The following is a 21,134-nucleotide window of genomic DNA, read 5'->3' as shown; positions in this document are numbered from 1 at the left end:
TTTCCCTAGATTTTCAGTAGTAAACCTGACACTATTGTCTGACAGAGTATTTGCATAGGTACGTAAAAAACAAACTCTCTACATTTACTGAAGTGATCGGTGCAAACAAGAAGTATCAAATTACAACACTAATAGGCATATAGGCGTACTAACTGTATAGGTAATGCAGGTTATATGTAGATCAATAATCTATACGTTTAATACATTTAATAAATAAGCCGATAACGAAAACAATGATAATCCAATATCCGCATTCTGGGTTTTTACATTTATTATTAATTATTATTTTTTTTTTTATTAAAATAGCATAATATACATATGACAAATTCACAACTGGAAAAAAAGCATTTACATAAAAAAAGCAAAAATAAATTGGTTTACTTGGAATCAGAATGACGTGAAACGAATTTATGTTTAAAAATTCGATTTCTATCTCATATACAAAAAAAGAATCATATGCTTTAAAATCCGAGCCCTACTCATAACTAATTAAAAAACATTTTTTTTTTTCAAAATCATTGATTTTACTGTATAACAGTTAGTATCTAATTCTATTTTATTTTTATAAATTTTAATAATAAAACAAAAAAAATTATTTAATCATAAACTTTATAATTAAAAAAATTAATAGAATTATAAAATAGTTAAGTATTTTGTATAGTTATAAAAAACTGTTAATGTTTTTCATTTTGTGATCTTTTGAATAAATTGATTACATGTATACGTAACTCGTAAATCACAATAAGTACGTGAATATTTATTTAAAGTATATGTACCTACATATTATGAATCATTTTCTGTATGATTCTAATTTAGATACATTATTGTATTTTGTGATATAAATTTTATATTTTCATACGACATAAGTGAATTTATACTAATACCATTATCTTTTAAACCGATTCTGAAATATAAAACATAATTATTTTTCCTCAGAAAAAATTACATAAATAGGTACCTTCTTTTTATTTTAAATGTAATATATTATACGAGTCTGTGTATTATATATCAATAATAACGATGGATAAACCGTAAAAATCTTATATATGATCCTGATCTTATCAGATCCCCTACCACTTATATTAGAAAAGTTAAAAGTAATACAGAAATTTTCGTAAACATTTTCTTTATATCTCATAATTGTTCCATTTATAGCTGTATTATTCTTTCACATAATTTGAATAATAAGATACAGTTTGAGTTCTATTTTTTGGTTTTTATAAAAACGGTAAAGTGTATGAAGTAAATAATATTTATTAATTTATTAGCCTAAGATGTAAGACATTCAAAAATATATTTTGTTTTATAATTTAATTTTTGTTTTTTTGTTTTAAATCATTCATCAAAATTTATAATTCTTAGTTCATTAGATATCTGTAAATTAATACGTTATTGACGTATGAGGTACTTGAAAAAAAATTCACGTTAAAGTTTTTTTTTTTTATGTATTAAGTTTTGTAAGTTGTTACATTGTATATAAATGTTATAAATAATTAAAAACAATGCGTTACGTAATAATAATGCTTATTAAGTCTTTAAATTATTCATTACATATTTACGTTTATTCAACACAATTATTTTCAAATATTTTAGAAGTTTACTAAACATAAATATAGACTATAGGTTTACAAGTTTATAGTATATTAAAATTTAAAGGAAAAAAAGTATAACCTTGGATGTAAATTATTAAAAAGCAAATAGTTAACTTGCCACATAATGTTATAAAGTTATTTTGAAAATCAATTCAACATCAAGCAAATATATTTTGTCCAACCAAAGTAAATTTAGAAATTGCTTCACCAATCGTTTTAAACGGTCAATAATATTATAAATTATATAATTTATTGTCATTTAAATGTATGAATGATAACAATGATATGTGAAAAAATCGTAAAGTATACGTATACAAGCAGCAAAAGTATAGCAAAATCCTGAAAATGAACTAAATAAAATGTATTTTAAGAATTCTTTGAATGCTATTTCGATTTTGTCTTTACTTTCTTTGGTTAATCGTCTGTAGGTATCGAAATTCGAAAATCGTCAAAAATTTCCAGAATTTCTGACGTGGCTGACCAAAAAAATGGGTTAACGTCAGAAATATTACGGTTAATAAAAACTCACCATCGACATTGATAAAAATTACCCGGTTGTATACTGAATCCGTTCGAATCTCTGACTGAGAACCCTTAACGTTTGCCACCGCGACACGATTAGTTTTGTCCTGGAAATCTTGTGTTTGGTAATCCCCGAAGCGTTGACGGCCGGGTGGCACCTAGTTTCAGGTCCGCGGTACAGAGTAAACGGACTGTCGACTGTTGTCACGGAGTTTGGATTGCTGGGAAACGTAATCTGCCGGACGAATGGAGCCTACGGAGTCCAACTGTCGCTGATCGTGGGTCTGCACTTTTCCGGTGCACTCGTCCACGTGTACTTGTTCTGTTTCCACGCGCTAACCAAGACAGTGTCGTGGGACGCCGTCTCGATCGGCGGTGCGCGAGCGCTCAACAACCTGTGGCGGTTGTCCGTTGTCTCCGGTTCCGCGCATTACGCCGCCAAACAGGTGTGTGTTTCGTGTGCGATAGCGGTTCAGTAGTAAAATATTACTAAAACAATGCTCTGAATTGAAAACAGACCACGAATCAAGTTCGCATGCAGCACTTATAAATTACACGCACTAAGAAATAGGGCGATCATACCGGGAATCGAAGAACAATATGTCAAATCACGCTAAACATATTTTGAAAATGAATTATTAACAGTTATGTATATTACAAAGAAAACATACTTAGTAGGACTTTGTAAAAATTTATGTGAATTAAATTTCTCGCGTCAAAATATTAATAATGTCATATTGAAAATGCTATATAAGTATAAAATTTGGTAAAATCAACCATTTATTGACAATATTATACCTATCTACGTGCAGTAAGAACTTTAAAAATAATAACAGCAACCCTCATATTATACATTCATATGTATTGACGTCTAGTATGTGCAAAACAAAATTTTGTAGTTAGAATGATAGTTAGTTTGTCTTATTTCAAATTTGTATAACATTTATTTTGAATTTAATATTAAATATTCATGGACAAAAAAAAATTAATTCACTGCCCTAATGATGAATAATTAGTATTTGATCACAAAATTTGTGAAATTAATATTTTAAATTGTTACATGGCGCTACACATTATAATTAAAGCAGACAAAAGAAATTTAAATTATATTCTTGAGAATAATAATGTTTTTTTGATTTTCTATACACACTTAAATATTGTATAATATATATATATATATATAAAAAAAAAAACAAAACTTTTTTAATTAAACAATCTTTATGTGTTATTTCCATGTAACAATATAAAACCAAAAAAAAAAACAAAAACAAAGAATTATTAGCAATCACGTTTTAAAAATATTAAAAATACTGAAATATCAATATTAATAAAATATACGTGGAGTCTATAAATTACATGGCTTACTTTTATGTAATAAATTGTATTTATTATTTAAATTGAGAAATAACATCTGATTATGATAATTAATATGTTAAAAGCAATTAAAAACTTGTTTATACCTTATTAACGAACTATCATCTTATCATTTTTCAATAAAATAAATACAAATAAATAATAATAACATAATTGGTGAATAATGATAATGATAATGATAATTGCTCTCTTTGGGGAATGAAAAATAATTCTCAATAATAAAAATAGTATAAAAAATAGTTTGTTTAAAAATTTGGAATAGATTTTAAAATTGATCACTCAGTTGCAACCACGTGAAACGCTTGTGACGTAAAAATCTGATAATTCTAAATTGCAGGATGCGTGTTCATGACACTTCTAGCCGACACGCTTCGTAGTTATTCCATTTCCCAATTACCCACTATACAATCCGTTGCTCACACGGGAATTTCAGACACATTTATCCCGACTCACCAATCCCCAATAGCCACAGATAAATTGCATAGGGTGGTTTGTTTCCAAAACGAAGAATATTATGTAGTATACAAGGCTAATTAAATGGTCCACCTTAAATGCACACATTGTTAGTATCATAATAAACACAACATTTTATATACATTGGATGAACGCGTTTTGAAAATCAGATGAACATATTTATTATATATGTAGTATAAATTTCAAAATATTTTGACTTTTTGAGTTATTTATTGATATTTGAAATTTAAATTTTTGATTTTTTTTTCTAATTGTCAATAAAAGTTGAAAAAAATGGTGTTACCATTTAAAATAAAAGTAAGTTGTATTGCAGGCGCGTATCGACACTGTTAAAAATTTGAAATTTATCTGAAAATGTATATTTACGTAGTATCTTTCATTCAGTGAAAACCTCATTTCATTACAAGGTCATAGAACTGAAATATTTAGTAGTACTTCTTAGCGAGATCCCATTGTCTAACGTATATATTGAAATAATAATAAAATTAATTTAGTCTTCATTAAATAATATTTTTATCTTACTTATGAAATTCATAGTTTTTAAATCGTTTTGTTAATAATGTTTAATTTAAATTGACGTTGTCACTTTTCTATAAGCTGCACAAAATTATATTTCAATAATGAAGAATAATTTTTATTTGGTTTTAAAATAAACATTAAATAAGTAAGACTATTTTAATCATTTTTTAAAAATAAATTAAATAATTTCTTTATATTATATATACTACAACTGTAAGAAAAAATATTATTTTCATGTATTATAATTCAATATATTAAAGAACATTCATAATAGAATACAAAAAAATGTAAGCAAAGTATCAACAAACTTTATTCAAATATGATGGATATTTCATAATATTATTTTCTATCTGTTCATCTGATTAACATACTTTGAGGTTGAAGTGTATGCAATATTGTACAATATAATAGTTTCGAACACTTTCAGGCATTGTATGTTTATGAAAGAATGAGTCAAATTCGAACTTCACATATGGGAAATGAAGACATCGAAGAGGTGTGTACTACTCATTTATCAAACTTTTTATAACTGTCAATCATTTTCTGTATCTCATTTTATGTTGTATGCATACTGGTAGTCAACCGATATCATTGTCTAGTTGTTTAACATGTAATCTGATCTTCAGAGTTTCTCAACAGAATATAATTATCTCATCTAGTCATATCCTATTATATTAAGCGTGAAATTTACTGAATTTCTAAATGAAATTAATAATTTCAGTTTTAATTGTGGTCGAAAAACAATATACTTTTACGTGACACCATATCAAATTATTTTAATGTAACTACTCTTTTGTGTTGTTTTTATTCTTATGAGTAAAAAAAAAGGTAGTAATCAATTCACTGTACATAATATTTTATTATAAACCCATATAGTAATCAATAATTATCAAGGCTAAATTGACAAATAATTTTATTAATTCGTAATTCGTAAAGTTAAGTAAATATAAAAAAAAAAGTCGGCAAGTGGGTACCGCTCTGCTGTACATTAGGGGGTGGGGTGGACCTCGGACTAGGGTAGATTAAATTTGAATGCAATGATAAGTATCATTGTATACGAAAAACGATTCTGAACGGAGATGATTTGTCAGTCTATAATATATTATAATTAAATATTGTCATATATTCTATTTTGAAACAAATATTCCGATTTCATAAAAATTTAAAACTCAAACGCTCAAAACATTTTTCCTATAATGACTCTTAAAATTTTCTGTATAGCTTTTTGAAGCAAAACTTATGGAAAACTTAGTGTTGAATTTTTTAACGTTAGATATAAATACAAACATTTTTATGAATTATACCTACAAAATAATTTGAAAGTATTCATAAATTTGACGAATTTTCGTCAAAATTTGAACTTCAAATGCTAATAAAAAAAAATTGTGCCTATGTATTCTTATAATTTTTTAATCACTATAATAATAACTTATGAGGAACTTTGCATTAAATTTTCAAGTATTTTGATAGGGCCAAAAAGATTTTATCGACACATAAAAAAACAATTTTCAGAAAAATTGAAAATATCAGTTGTCTATAAATAGCTCAAAAAAAGTCAAAATACTTTGAAAATTATATCACGTAAAAAAAACGAGAATCTTAATAACTGGTAAAATTTTCAAGTATCTACGACTTATACTTTTTGAATATTAACAAATATTTAAAATCGTTTGAGGATAAATCGTTATCGTTACGCTATTTCGTTAAAATTTAAAATTCAAACGCACAAATTTTTCCTATAATGATACTTCGAGTTTTCTCTATAGATACTTGAAGGTAAACTTATGGAAAACTTAGTGTTGTATTTTTAATCCTTAGTTATAAACACAAAAAATTTTATGATTTTTCAACTTCAAATAATTTGCAAATATTCATAATTTTGAAAAATTTTCGTCAAAATTTGAACTTCAAATGCTAATAAAAAAAAATTGTGCCTATGTATTCTTATAATTTTTTAATCACTATAAGAATCATATATGAGGAACTTTGTATAAAATTTTCAAGTATTTTGATAGGGCCAAAAAAATTTTATCGACCCTTCAAAAAAAATTTTTCAGAAAAATTGAAAATTTCAGTTGTCTATAAATAGCTCAAAAAAACTCAAAATATTTTGAAAATTAAATCAAGTAAATAAAATGCCAATCTAAATAACTGGTAAAATTTTCAAGTATCTACGACTTATACTTTTTGAATTATAACAAATATCAAAAATCGTTTGAGGCTAAACCGTTATTTAACGCGGTTTTGTAAAAATTTAAATTTCAAACACTCATAAAAACTTTTTGTCTGAATCCGGTAGAGTTTTTTTTACAGATATTTGTAGAAAAATTTATGGAGAACCTTGTACCAGATTTTCAAAACTTAGTTATAAAAGAAAAAAATTTTATGATTTTTCAACTTCAAAATTACTTGCAAATTTTCGCGTTTTCGACAGATTTCGTAAAAATTTGAACTATAAACGCTTATAAAAAAAAATTGTGACTAACGATTTTTAATTTTTTTTAACTACATTAAAAACAACTCATAAGGAACCTTGTATTAAATTTTCAAAACTTTTTGGTCATCCAAAAATTTTTTATCGACACTTTAAAAAAAATTTCTCAAAAAAATCGAAAATTTCAGTGGTCTATAAATAACTCAAAAAAAGTCAAAATTTTTTGAAAATTTAACTATATACGGATACCACTGACATTAACATTTGGTGAAAATTTCAAGTATTTTCAGTGATTAGTTTTTGAATTACAACCATAAAAAAAAATCGATTTGGTCGAAAACTGGTTTTGCGTAAAAATTGCCGTTTTTCCGTCATTTTTTTTTGGTTTTTCCTGGCGCTTTTGAAAACTATTGGAAATTTTTTACTTTTGACCCCCCAAAGTACAAACTACATTCACTTTCCTATCCGAAACAGGGTCCACTTTTTAAAATCGGAGCACTTTTACTGCTCCAAAACGTGGTGACAGACACAAAAAAAAAAAAAAAAAAAAAAAAAAAAAACACACACATCATTGTAAAATCAATACATTCATCACTTCGTTCAGAATCTAAAAAAGGTAAACAAGTATGCACCACTCCGCTTTACATTAAGTGTTAAATTGGTCACTATTATGGGTGTATTAAGTTTGAATCAATGATATATCATTATATACAAAATATGAATCTAAACAGAGGCAGGCTATATCACTAAGTATATTTCGTTATATGTTTTTTATATATATTTATTAAAGTAATTAATTTTACTTTTAGTAATATATGTTGATATAGTATTTTCAGAAATACAGTATTTATTATATTATAACATTATTATAATATGTACTTAAAACATATTATATCAATTTAAATAACTCAAAATGTAATAACATTTTTCTATAAATATCACAGTAAAAATAGGTTCATAATATTATAATAGATTATATCTTAAGATAAATCTAAAATGTCATTGTGTATAGTTAGGTTCATGTTATTATAATCTACAAAAATGTTATAAATTATAACGAATAATGCTTTTAAATTAAAACAAAATAATAGTAATTAACGTCATTATTTATCGTTTCAATAAGTAATTTCGTCCAAATTTGAACTTAAAATGTCTATAAGAAATAATTGCCTCAATGTATATTTATTATTTAGATTTTATGGTTTCAATATCAATTACTTATACAATTGTCTAGCCTAGATATAAAAGAAAGTTTTTATAAATTTCTAATAATATAATATAATATAAATTAAATATTTTACATTTTTTTTGTGATTTTGATTAATTTTTAACTCAAAATGCATGTCATAAAAAAAAATTATTCAAAAAATTCAATATGACAATAACATTAATTTATATATTATAAATATATGGAAAAATGTTGAACAAAATAAGTTAGAAGTTACTTAAAAAAAGTAACTCATTATCTGAGTTAAAACTAAATAGATTTTTTAAGTCGTTAATACTTAGATACTCTTTAAGGTTAAATGTTTGTGGAAAATACGGTTGAAACTTAAAATGCATGTTCAGGTGCTTGAATAATTTTTATATAATATTATTTAGAATAAACTCTAAAAATATTTGTATAGCTTGTAGAACTCTAACAGAAACTTCTCTTTCAAAGAAACAAAACGAAATTTCATTGGAGTTGTTAATAAATAATAAGAATCAAACGATTTGTTTGGATTTAAAAATGTTTCTTTATATTTCTTTATTGTTGAAACATTTTGTTCTGCTGTTCAATAAATAGTGACGAAAGCAAAAATAGTTTTAATTTTTTATCATCGTAAATTAGTGAAATTTTATTCTATTCATTAATATTAATTTTTCCATTCAATATTTTATAACATGCAATAGTTTTTTATTTTTCTAACAAACAAGACTAAGCTAACAATTTAAATCCCTACCTAGAAATTTGTAATGAAATAAATTTAGTACCACTATTTTTGATTACAAGATTAACTGAAAACTTTATTTTATTATTTTTAATTTTTGTTATTGATTTAATTAGATTGAAATGTTCTTCATGCAACACAATCCAAATAACTTGTTATTAAAATTATTTGGATCATTGGTATTGGATACATCTTTAATTATATTGGTAAGAATATATAAATAGTTATCATAAAAACCAACTAACTATTGAAATATTTATTAAATTTTTATTTCTATAAAATTAGTTAAGGTATAAGTATATTTTAAACATTCTCTGTACTCTACATAAATATTTTTTACATTTAAGTTTTTATTAGTTTTTGGATAAACAATACAAAAGTCAGGAATGACACACTAAAAAACAGTATTTCTAATCGATATCGATATAAATATTCATGATGACTACGTGAAATAAACATAAAAATAAATTTAAACGTAAAATATATCGAAGAGAATAAATATAATTAAAATTTTTGAAGTGCATATTAAAAATTATTCATACTATACTAATTAAAAATTTCATTTATATGCAATACTAAACATTTTTTTTAAATATCTTAACATATATAAAAAAAAACTTTTGTTGTATTACTAAATAAACTATAGACACTAATCACTAAGTATACAATTATAGCAATTTAAAGATTTATTTTCGGTTATCTTTAGAATACCCCCTTCCTCGGCATCCTAGCTCAATTTTATGAAGTCTAAAAGACTGTTCGATAAAAGTGAATTATTAACAATATTTTATAAATGTGTATTGACTATAATAAATACCGGTATATAATGTATATTGATATTAAAAAATGTATTATATAAAATAATATAAACATACAATTTTTCTTTAAGATATTTACTATCTGTTAAGATGTGGACAATAAGCAAATGTGTTGAAAACTTAAAAATAATTACACATACCTATAAATGAACGTGTTGAAAGGAAAAAGATACCTTTTGATGGCACTAACTATTTTGATCAAATATTCAGTGAAATAAATTTTGTTATATTGTTATTTTACTCGTTTAGAAGATCATATAATAGCATTTGCGTTTTATACATCTTGAAATCTGTAAAAAAAATAATGTTATATTACTATTCAAAGATTTATGTACATTTTAATGTGTATGACTAGAAATATAGGGTAGAGCATTAGTTAAAAATAATATTTCAAAATATTTGAATTTTATTAGTTGTATTTAATTATTTACAATTTCACATAGGTACCTTGATACTGAAGACTAGTGCAGAATATAGAATATTGATCTATGTGGGTTTTGTACATATTAATAGTTTGGTCTTGGGTTAAATAATAGATAGATTTACGAATAATTATGAATATTTGTGTTGAAAAATGTACATAATGCGTGAATACGAATATTAAATAAAAATACCTAAATCTTTTGTATTGCAATTATATTAGACAAAGATAAAGTTTAAGTCTTCAATATTTTTCTGTTTGAGATGTTTGATAACCTCTTCTCCTTAGTCTCTAAATGCAATAATATACTAATAAAACAATTATCCTTTATCTCACTCCATTTGGTTTTACCCATAGCAGACTCAAAGAAACTGCGCTATAAACCTAATAAATAATAAAATACTGAACAAGTTGTTCATCTGTCTAATTGAGTGTACCTCATTATCGTCTATTAATAGGTTACTAAAATTTGAAATCTAAATTCAACTATTTATAATTATATAGTTAGACAAAAAAGAACTAAAAAAATCTTAAATCCTTAATTTTAATTTTCTTCCCTGTTACATTATTATATAATCAAACTTACTTATTAGACATATAATAGGTTGTGAATACATTTAGAAATAATTTAATAATAATAATTTAATTCCAAACTAAAATGTAATTATAAAACTAGTATATCGTGGACAAAGGGATGTTTTAGTTTTATCATAATAATTATCGTTTTCATACGGATTAATTCAGATAAATTTCTAAATAGTTGTGTAAGTACCTAATATTTGCATACAAAACATAATAATATGTTATATTTTAAATATTCAAATACTATGGCTAAATATTAAATTTGATGAATAATTTATACACAAAATTATGTTCTATATGTACCTATTCTATTTTTATGAATCGAAAACGTTCATATAAATTATAAATTCAATATTTGTAAATCTTGAATATTTCTTATAAATTAATAAATTTTGATTTTAAAGCTATTTTATTATTTGTTTATATTATTTGTAATTTTAATAAATGTAAACATAATTTTAAGTTAAAATTTATTTGTAAATATTTTATACGTTTTAAATAGTATATTATAATTGTTTATGTTGCATTTACATTTCTTAACATTGAAGGTATATGTGAATCTCTATAAATTTATATACAACCATCCACGAACAGTAAGTAAATAGAAAATCATGTCTATAATAATAATGCAGTATAGAAATTCAGAAATAAATAATTGAAATCTGTATAAATAACTTTTAAGATTCTCCATTCTTCATCTCTTTAAAATCATTGATAAAATATTCATATTGTAAACTATTAACTTTAACGGTGGAAATTGCATAATTGAAGTTGTGTCATCATTACTGTTGTATTGGTGAGTAAAAAAACAATAGGTACTATTTAAATCAGTATTAAAAGTTAAAAACCTGTCCTGTCATTTATTATTCTTCGAAGTGAACGTAATATATTTTTTTAGTGTGAGGATTCAAGAGATTAATTAATTTAATAATTCCAAATAACAATATTCACGAGAGTATGTATACATACTTGTCCAATCCACAAACTTACTTTTAAAAGGCTCATATTATTATAATATGCGCCCACACGAGTATATATACTCCTTCATACATTACGCTCTCAATTATAATGTGCAAACACCAGTTGTAGATAAAACATGTGTTTACAATCCCATAATAAATTACTGTGTAGAGTCACTTATACATATATAAAATGTTTGACATTTATTTATAAACTTTAAACGCTAATAAAAAAAAATCGTAGCTGTGTACTTCCAATAATTTGTAATTAGTAAATGAATAACGTAGGAGGAAACTTGTATTAAATATTCAAAAATAAAAAATGTTATTATAGTATTATACTAATCTAAAAACATATGTATCATAACATTGTACCCATAGATAACATAGGAGAGTCGAAATATTTTTAAAATTTGTTAACCTATAATAAATATCGAAATAGATATTTCAAATTTCTACAAATATTCAGTTTGGAGTTTCAACAAAAATTCAAAGTCAATTTTGTCGAAAACTATTTTTTCCTTATTATTATTATTACTTTTTTTTTGTTATTCCGATTATTTTAAAAGTTCAAGGAATTTTTAACTTATCAAAGCACCAATTAGTTCCAATTTTCCACCAGAAAAAATATAAAAGTTTAAGATTAAATTATTATTTCTACAAACTATAATAGCGTCTTCAGACACAAAAACACACATACACATTATTGTAAAATCAATACGTTCAGAATCTTAAAAATAATATATATAATACATGTATCAAAGTAATAATTTTATTTACTTCAAAAATTTTATAGGTATTTTATTGAAAAATAATTCCGTACAAATTCAAATAAGAATATATTTAAAATAGCATTTAAAAATTTGATTTCAATAAAATATAGCAGAAGTCAATTTTTTTTTTTTTAATATATTCAACGTATTGAAATATTGTTTTTTTACGTTTGTCAACAATTTGAAAACAAATAAAAAGTTCTTTTAAAAAAAACAAAATCAACGAAGCCACTTCATTATTTAATACACCTGATGTTAAATAAATCTATACCTTTTATACGCATTACAAGAACATTTTAGTGAAATACTTCAAATTCTTTGAAAATGGTTTCCTAACAAGACTTCCCAACTTCACAACTATAATAATTAGTATATACATTATACATAATGTACATTTTAAAAACGAAAACGCAAAATGATGTGTATGTATTGTTTCAGGATCAATTCGACGTTCGACGTCGAATTAACTAAATATTAATTTCACATGATCACAATAGTAATTGAAAAATAGTAATATAACCAGAATAGAATTATTTTTTTAATACATTAAAACGTTTCAAGTTACCAAAAATAATGTTTTAAATTATAATAACACAATAAACTTTGTTATTTATTGTTTATATGAGTAGTTTCATCTAAATTTAAACTTAAAATGTCTATAAAAAATAATTCCCTTTTTAATTTCTTAATTTTTTTTTGAAATTGAATATCAGCTACTTATAACGTTTTCAGAACTTAGATATAAAAAGAAAAGTTTTCTTGGATTTCTAACCACAAAATAGTTTGCAATTTTTTGCAATTTTGATGAGTTTTGTTAAAATTTTAACTTCAAATGCATATAAAAAATGTTTGCTTATTTTTTTTTTTATAATTTTATATGAATAAAGAAAAAATTATATAGAATCTTGTATTATATTTTCGAAAATGTTGACCCAAGAATAGTTATATAGTTATATCAATAATTATAAAACAAAAATTAAAAACAATTAAAAATTTGTCATTACTACCTATAAATAGTTTAAAAAGAGTTTAAATATTATAAAACTTTTATCATAAATAGGAAATGATAATATAAATAGTTGATGAAAATGTTAAATATTTATCGTTTTTAGTTTTCAAAACCAAAAAAAAATTGATTTAGTTTGCTACCATAAACCACTATCTTTTTTGATAATTGAAGTATTTTTACTGTCCCAAAAAATGTTTGCACACACACACACACACATACACACACACACACACACACACACACACACACACACACACACACACACACACACACACACACACACACACACACACACACACACACACACACACACACACACACACACACACACACACAAAACACATCATTATAAAACCAATACATTCATCTTTTAGGTCAAAATTTGAAAACTTATTACATCCTTTTTTTCAATAAATTCATGACCAATTTATTTTATACCATAAACTAATTAAACAGTATATTTAAATAAACTGGGTATTATTTTATTTAAAATAATAATAAACTTCTATTGAACAACACGATCAAGGTTAATGCAATTTTATCATTTAAGTTACCTAACTTTAAAAGGTGAAGACATTTGAAAAAATAATATTTTAATAAAAATAATAACATTATTACCTAACAAAGACAACAATGACCATACTTTTTGTTTTGTACACAATATATACTATATAAGATTTAATACAGAGTAGTGTAAAATTTTATTTGTTCAGGGGAAATAAAATATAACAAAGTATATTGTAGTATATGGTATGTATTTAAAATACATCTTCATACATACCTGATTTACAAACATTTAACTTTCAAACGGGATAGTTAATTGCTAATACTATTCTATAATTATTATTAAACAATAAATCGACAGTTTGATTTTGTTTTATTATATAATATGTTATAATTATTATATTTTTATAAAATAACTGTATTAAATAATAAACAAGGATTTTTTGACATTTGATTCACTAGATATAATATGATGTTTGATTACACAATATGTCAATTAATATTATACTCTAACCAGGCGTTAAATTATAGGCAATTTCACTACATTTACGTAAACTATTAAAAATAACTTTTTATGCAACTAACACTATAGCTTATACAAAGATGATATGAGATAAATAGTGATAAATCTTAATTAAAACACCATAAAAATTATAATTCATATCTTAATAGTCATGAAAAATAATTTTTATATCATTAACGATTATATTATTATTATTATACAAAAACATAAACAAATAATATATATTATTATTTTTTAACTGATTACATTATTTGTTTATATGAATATTATTGGGAAATTTTAATTTTTTTTCATAATACTAAATGTATACTGATGTAATATTATTGAATTTATACAGTATTATAATTTGCATCAAAAAAATTAAGCCTATAGGACTATAATGTAAAAACTCTAACAGGAAATGTATACTAAACTAGTACGATTTTGAGCGTATACTTAAGTAGCTATGTATCGTTTTAAGTTAAGAAATACCAATATTACTTAATATGTATTCAATGTTAATCATTAAAACCAAAAATATATGTATTTCAAATACTTTGAATGCTTACAAAGGAGATATTTAGTAGTGAATACTAGTTTTATTGAAAAGTATTGATCTTAAATAATTTTATACGCGATTAACCTTATTTTTAAATTCGAAGCAGACCAATAGATGTACTCACTATTCATTTTAAAATGATGTGTGTGTGTGTGTGTGTGTGTGTGTGCGCGTGCTTTATTTTTATCTGATAACACTTTTATAACAGAAAAAATGCTTTAATTTTTAACTTCACCGTGTTTTATTATAGGAAAGTGAATCTATGTTTATTTATTTGATACTTTGGAAGTTCAAAAGAAAAAAACTCTCAATATGTATCTTAATAATTAGGAAAAAATAAAATTTTTTACGAAAAAAACCTAGTTTAGCAAAAGTAAATAACTGTAAATAATTAAATTTTTCACCAAATATTTACATAAACATATATGTACGTGATATTATTTTCAAAATATTAAAAAAAAAATTTTCAGCTATTAGGTATAGAAATTTGTCATTTTCTATTTTTTCTTTTAGTTTTTTTCCTACTCATCGTTAACTTACTGACGAAGTAATAAAACTAATAAACTCTTAGCTCCATAAAGGAATCTAACACAACTGATTGACACAAAAGAAGAAAAAAAAACAATGAAAATATTTTCGCTCATTCACATAGCTTGAAAATGTAATACAAAGTTTCATATACTTGAAGTATTTTATACTAGAACTAAAAATTTAAAAAATGTGTAAACATAATTACTTTTATTGACATTTAAATATCAAAATATACATTTAGTGTTTTAACACTAGTATTTATAAGTAAATAAAAAATATTTTTAGTGGAAATTTAAAATTTTTTAACACATATTGTATTTTATATACATTATACAATTTACATAATCACATTTTCAAATGCATTTTATTTTGGCAAAAATAAATTCAGAAGGTATTACTAGTATTTAGATAAAGCACTATAACAGTAATATAAATATTAAATATATTATACAATTTAGGTACTTAATATTATAGGCTGATAAACCTTCTTCGCTTAGAATCAGTTTACGTACTCAACGATTTATTATTGAATTAAATTTTAAATTGAATATAAAACTGTAGTTACTTATTCAATTCAGAGGTACACCGGACACTTGCAACAAAATATAATTACCTAATTTTCCTTTTTTTTCATATTTTTATTTGTCTTGAAAATGATACATTCTTAACAATTGATATAAGTTGCACAAAGAACAAAACAATTTTAAAAAATAATCAAGGATTTACAAAACTTTAGAATTGTGTAGTATACATTTTCTTTAACTATAAAATCAATCACCCTAATAATAAATTTTAATTATTAATTTCGTAAATATATTTTGAAATAATTTAATAGCGAAATGTGTAGGTTATATTATTTGATAACCATCATTTAAAAAATATACATACCTACATAATTTTATCTAGCTTAATGTGTTAATTATTAAAAACAAAAACTAAGAAACCATTTTTTGAATAGAAGTAACTTTTCCAACTCATAAAGACTGTCAACTATTTATTATTATTTTAAATGAACTCAATCATTATAATTATACGTAAGTTAAATAATTGAACTAAAAATAAAATAATCAGGAAAAAACATTTTAATTATATACAAAATATAAGCGTAGTACCACAGAACAAGTGATACGATAAAATATTAATTTTACTTTTTAGAACATACTTTGATGTAAATACTTACTGCGCAGTTCGAAAATTATTTTTGTTAATTAAGAAATGCGTAAGAAACTATGCTCAAATTATTATGACATATGTATTTAATTTATCTAAACATTTCAATAGCTTAGAAAATAATTTTTAACTTCATTTTTCTTTTTTTTTTTTTTTTAATAAAATGGTAGATATAAATTACAGAAAAAAAAGTTTTATTCAAAAGAAAATAAACGAAATAACTTTCCAAAAAATTTAGGCAGTATTTATATATTATGAATTATTATAAATAAAATAATGAATGTTAATTATCATTTAGTCTACTGTTACTGTAAAGTTTATAATTTTTTTCGTTTAAAATTGTATCTCCTCACTGCACTACATTATTGTACTATGTACCTATTCCATTTATCAAAACACAAATATGATAGAATCAATTTAATTTATTAATATAAGTACTCAATAACATTTTTAAAAAATGTATAACTATTTTAATTTTGAACTTAATAGTATCTATTAATTTATTTAATAAAAATTTATATAAAAAAAGTAAACAACGATTATGAACAATGACTAACAAGCTATATCGTTTATTATATAATCTATAAAATCTAAAATATTGCACAAAAGAATAATTATTAACAAGCTAGAATGATAAAATTTATTTGTTTAATTTTTAATTAAAATTATTATATTTTTGAAGCTCTTCTTTATAGAATGCTAACCTAACCTTGAGCATAATTTCTGGTCTATTTCTATTGGTGTTCATAATAGCAAATGAGTCGTGTACAAATATATAGGTAATCATATATCTAAGGAAATTAGGAGCTTAAAAATATAGTATTGTCGATAAAAATTATACTACTTGCTTCAAAAATAATATTATTGAATTTACAAATATTTGAGTTATTGGGATTTTGTAAAAACTATGATAAGTGCATTTCAATTATCATTAATATATTATGTTGTAGTTTGTCGATAGCGTTTTGAGATGCAGCCTTATACTGACTCAATATAATTGGATGGACACAGCATTCAAATTGAACTGAACAGAAAATAAGTTGATATTGTAAACGTGGAAAATTATATTATAGTGAATATATGGAATTTCTATCGTCATGGAAGCTATTTTTTACCTTTCAAAATAAATTTCTGAATAGAAAATAATATATAAAAATTAACACATATTTTCTTTTTAAGCCTTAAATAAATCATTATATGTATGCACACTTTTATCTAAAGTATTTTATTATTTATTATTTTTTTGATGCAAATTATAATACTGTAAAAATTCCCAAAACTTATATTATTTCACATAATTCATTAATGAATAAAACATATATTTTGATAACTTTCAAAAATATGTAATTTAATAAATTAAAATGTATTAAAATTAATATCACATACCTATTTGATACCTAACTATTTACATTTCGATTGTACCAATTTCTTACGTAAAACCATATTACCACATCAGTGTCTATTAATTATATATTTTTTATTTTACAATAAACATAATACAATAATATATTATATTTAAATATATAACAATTGTTAATACTTTCATCTGTATTTAGAACTATAGAATTGAACACTATTATACTATTATAATATCATTATCATTAATATTATATTTTTGTTCGGTTGCTATATTTAGTAGATACAACTACATTCCTAAATCTAAACAAGATACCTAAACATGTTGTACAACGTACGTTATTGAGAATTATAATATAATATACAATGAAAACCAATCATTCATAACCAATCATATTTTATATTGTCAAGTGTCGTCGTGATTATTTTAAGAAAACTAAAATAACTAAGAGACAATGACAAATAATATACACAATCTTAATATAAATTATATTATGCACATTGCACATCATTCATAATAAATATGAATTAGATATACACATTAAAATTGTATTTTTTTGTTTTACACGCTATTGGTTAAAATTGCAGGAGGGAAGGGGGGTAAAATGTATATTGGGGCTAATATCTCTTTAGTTTCCTTATTTTTGCTGGTATAATGTTTATTATAACTCATAAGTATACCAATGTAAAAAACAATTTTGATTTCCGCTTCTGAGCGAAGACGTTGTATCAAGCTATATTTTTAAGGATATTATTTTTAATACATTAAGTATTAATAATTTTAGTATTTCGTCATATATAATTCTTATTAAGTTGATTCATAGAATTTTGGTTGTTCGACTGATTAAAATTAAAATTCCTATTAAATTACAGTGTATTAATTATCATCGCGATAAGGACGTACTTTATAATCGTACAAATAATATCAAGTGAATTTGTATCATATAATATCATTATATGTTTTGCAAATATAATGATATTTGCAAAACAAATCTTTACTTGTGTTTTCCAAATAAAAATATTAAAATTTAAAGGTTAGAATGTAATTTTATAGAAATATTTTCCTGTAGGTATTCGTTTTTGAAAAAAAGAGAACATTAATACGCAATGAGAAGTCATAATTTTTATTTGACACGAATTTTCAGACATTTCGAATGAACAAAACAACATCAAGTAAAGAAACAAAACTTAATAAAAATAATTTGTTTAAAAAAAAATTATAATGAATTTTCAACATAATATTGAAATATAACAAATACAAAAAATATGTATAGAATAAATAAACTGAAAACAAATTTAAAGAAACATTTATTTATTCAAAGAAAAGTTTACTAACAGGTTATAGTACAGTATAATAAATAAAATCACGAATTAATGTTTAAAACAAAGATAGTTCCAAAAACATGCTTGGAAATTTAAATTAAGAATATCTTTAGTTACTCAGTTTAAAAATCATATTTCAATCGAATTTTTAAGTTTCCAGACAAAGAAGAATTTTCCAAGAATAAATATTAAATCAACACACAAATGCACTACACTCAACATAAATTAAATGTAATACCTAAACATATGTAATTGAAGTGAATGAACTATATCAAATATAATAATTAAATAAGAGGATCAATATTCCTTATATGTTCATTATTAGTTAAATATTTACTATTAAATGCGTAAAATATTTGTCTACTTTATAATATTATGTATTGCTATATTTCAGAGTGTAGATTAAAATAATAAATAATAATAAACTCAATTAAAAATCTACTAACTTTCACAGTTTAAAGTGACATAGAATATAGAAAATACTTTCATAGATAATTATTATTTGTATATTTTTTATTACGTTTATACCTAACCATTTTGTTATTTATCTAAACACATATATTTTCTTAGAATAAGACAAGATAAATCACATAAAATAAATTTAAATCACATCTCATTTAAATTTATTACTAAAACAAAATGTATAAAAAAAGGTAAGTGATAGCCTAGATACCTATTGAAAATATTTCTGACTTCCCTATGGCTTGTCTCTAAATTTTTGTTTATAATTTGAGAATAAAATGATCAAATTATTACAAAATTACGTTATTTTTAATCAACAATATTACTATAAAAAGAGGTAATTAAATATTACCGAGCATCGTATAAATTTTACCTTGAAGTTTGAACGCAACACGTAATTTCAAATTACTAAAGGGATAACTAGTTTACTTTATTAACTTTGCGAAAATAATTTCATCTGCTTATTTGTTATTATTGTCACACTATGTAGCAAAGTAACAAGGTATTATTTGCCTGTGTGAAAAACAATGAAGCTACAAACTGTATATTGTAAAGACTACGATGAATAGTAAAGAATATTATACTAACCTGATGCTTATTATTCAATGAAGGAATAAAAAAAAAAAATAACATACCAAACTATTCGAAATAATTGGCTCCAATTTCAACATTGATCGACAACCATTTCTCCTTTTTCGATGCTACAAAACTGAACAATCAAATTTGCAAAATAAAAATTACAAAAAAAATGATATGTTTTATCATTCAATCGTAATATATACACCTACGGCTTACAGACATTGTTTCTGTTTCAGTAATAAAAAAAAAAAAAACTAAATTCATCATTTAAGAAATTTAATAACTTAAGATTTATTATTCGAATTTAATATTGTGTTTTTATTTTAAGCATTCTGGTCTAATATTTTCTTTTGTTTAAAATACATAAAGGTAATTTTATCTACAATAACAAAAAAAAAAAAATAATAACAAATTTACAATTAACTTTAATTAATAAGTATGTATTTTTTAAAGGTTTTTATCATTTTTTGCTTTTTAAATAAGTACTAGCAATCAAGCAATCTTTTTCAAACTTAATGATGATTTAATAGTATTAATAGTTTTATACTTACAGTATAAACTATAAATTATGATACCTACCAACAAGTTCTGTTTTTTTTCTGCGATGACCATGGACATTATAAATTGCATATAAAAATAAAGTAATATTTTATTTTATTATTGGTATCACTGTAATCTCAAATATGAAATAATTTTCCCTCCAAATATTCACTTCTTATCTCCTATATAATATTCAA

At 23.0% G+C, this 21,134-nt stretch overlaps 1 protein-coding gene across 2 annotated transcripts in view; it reads left to right on the top strand.

The window, feature by feature from the left end:
- Positions 1-21,134, top strand: part of LOC114124158 (GTP-binding protein REM 1-like) — an 84,743-nt gene that overhangs the window by 30,472 nt on the left and 33,137 nt on the right. The window lies entirely within an intron of this gene.

This window comes from Aphis gossypii, chromosome 3 (assembly GCF_020184175.1).
Source record: "Aphis gossypii isolate Hap1 chromosome 3, ASM2018417v2, whole genome shotgun sequence".
Classification (NCBI taxonomy): Eukaryota; Metazoa; Arthropoda; class Insecta; order Hemiptera; family Aphididae; genus Aphis; species Aphis gossypii.
This window is presented reverse-complemented; position numbering and strand designations above follow the sequence as displayed.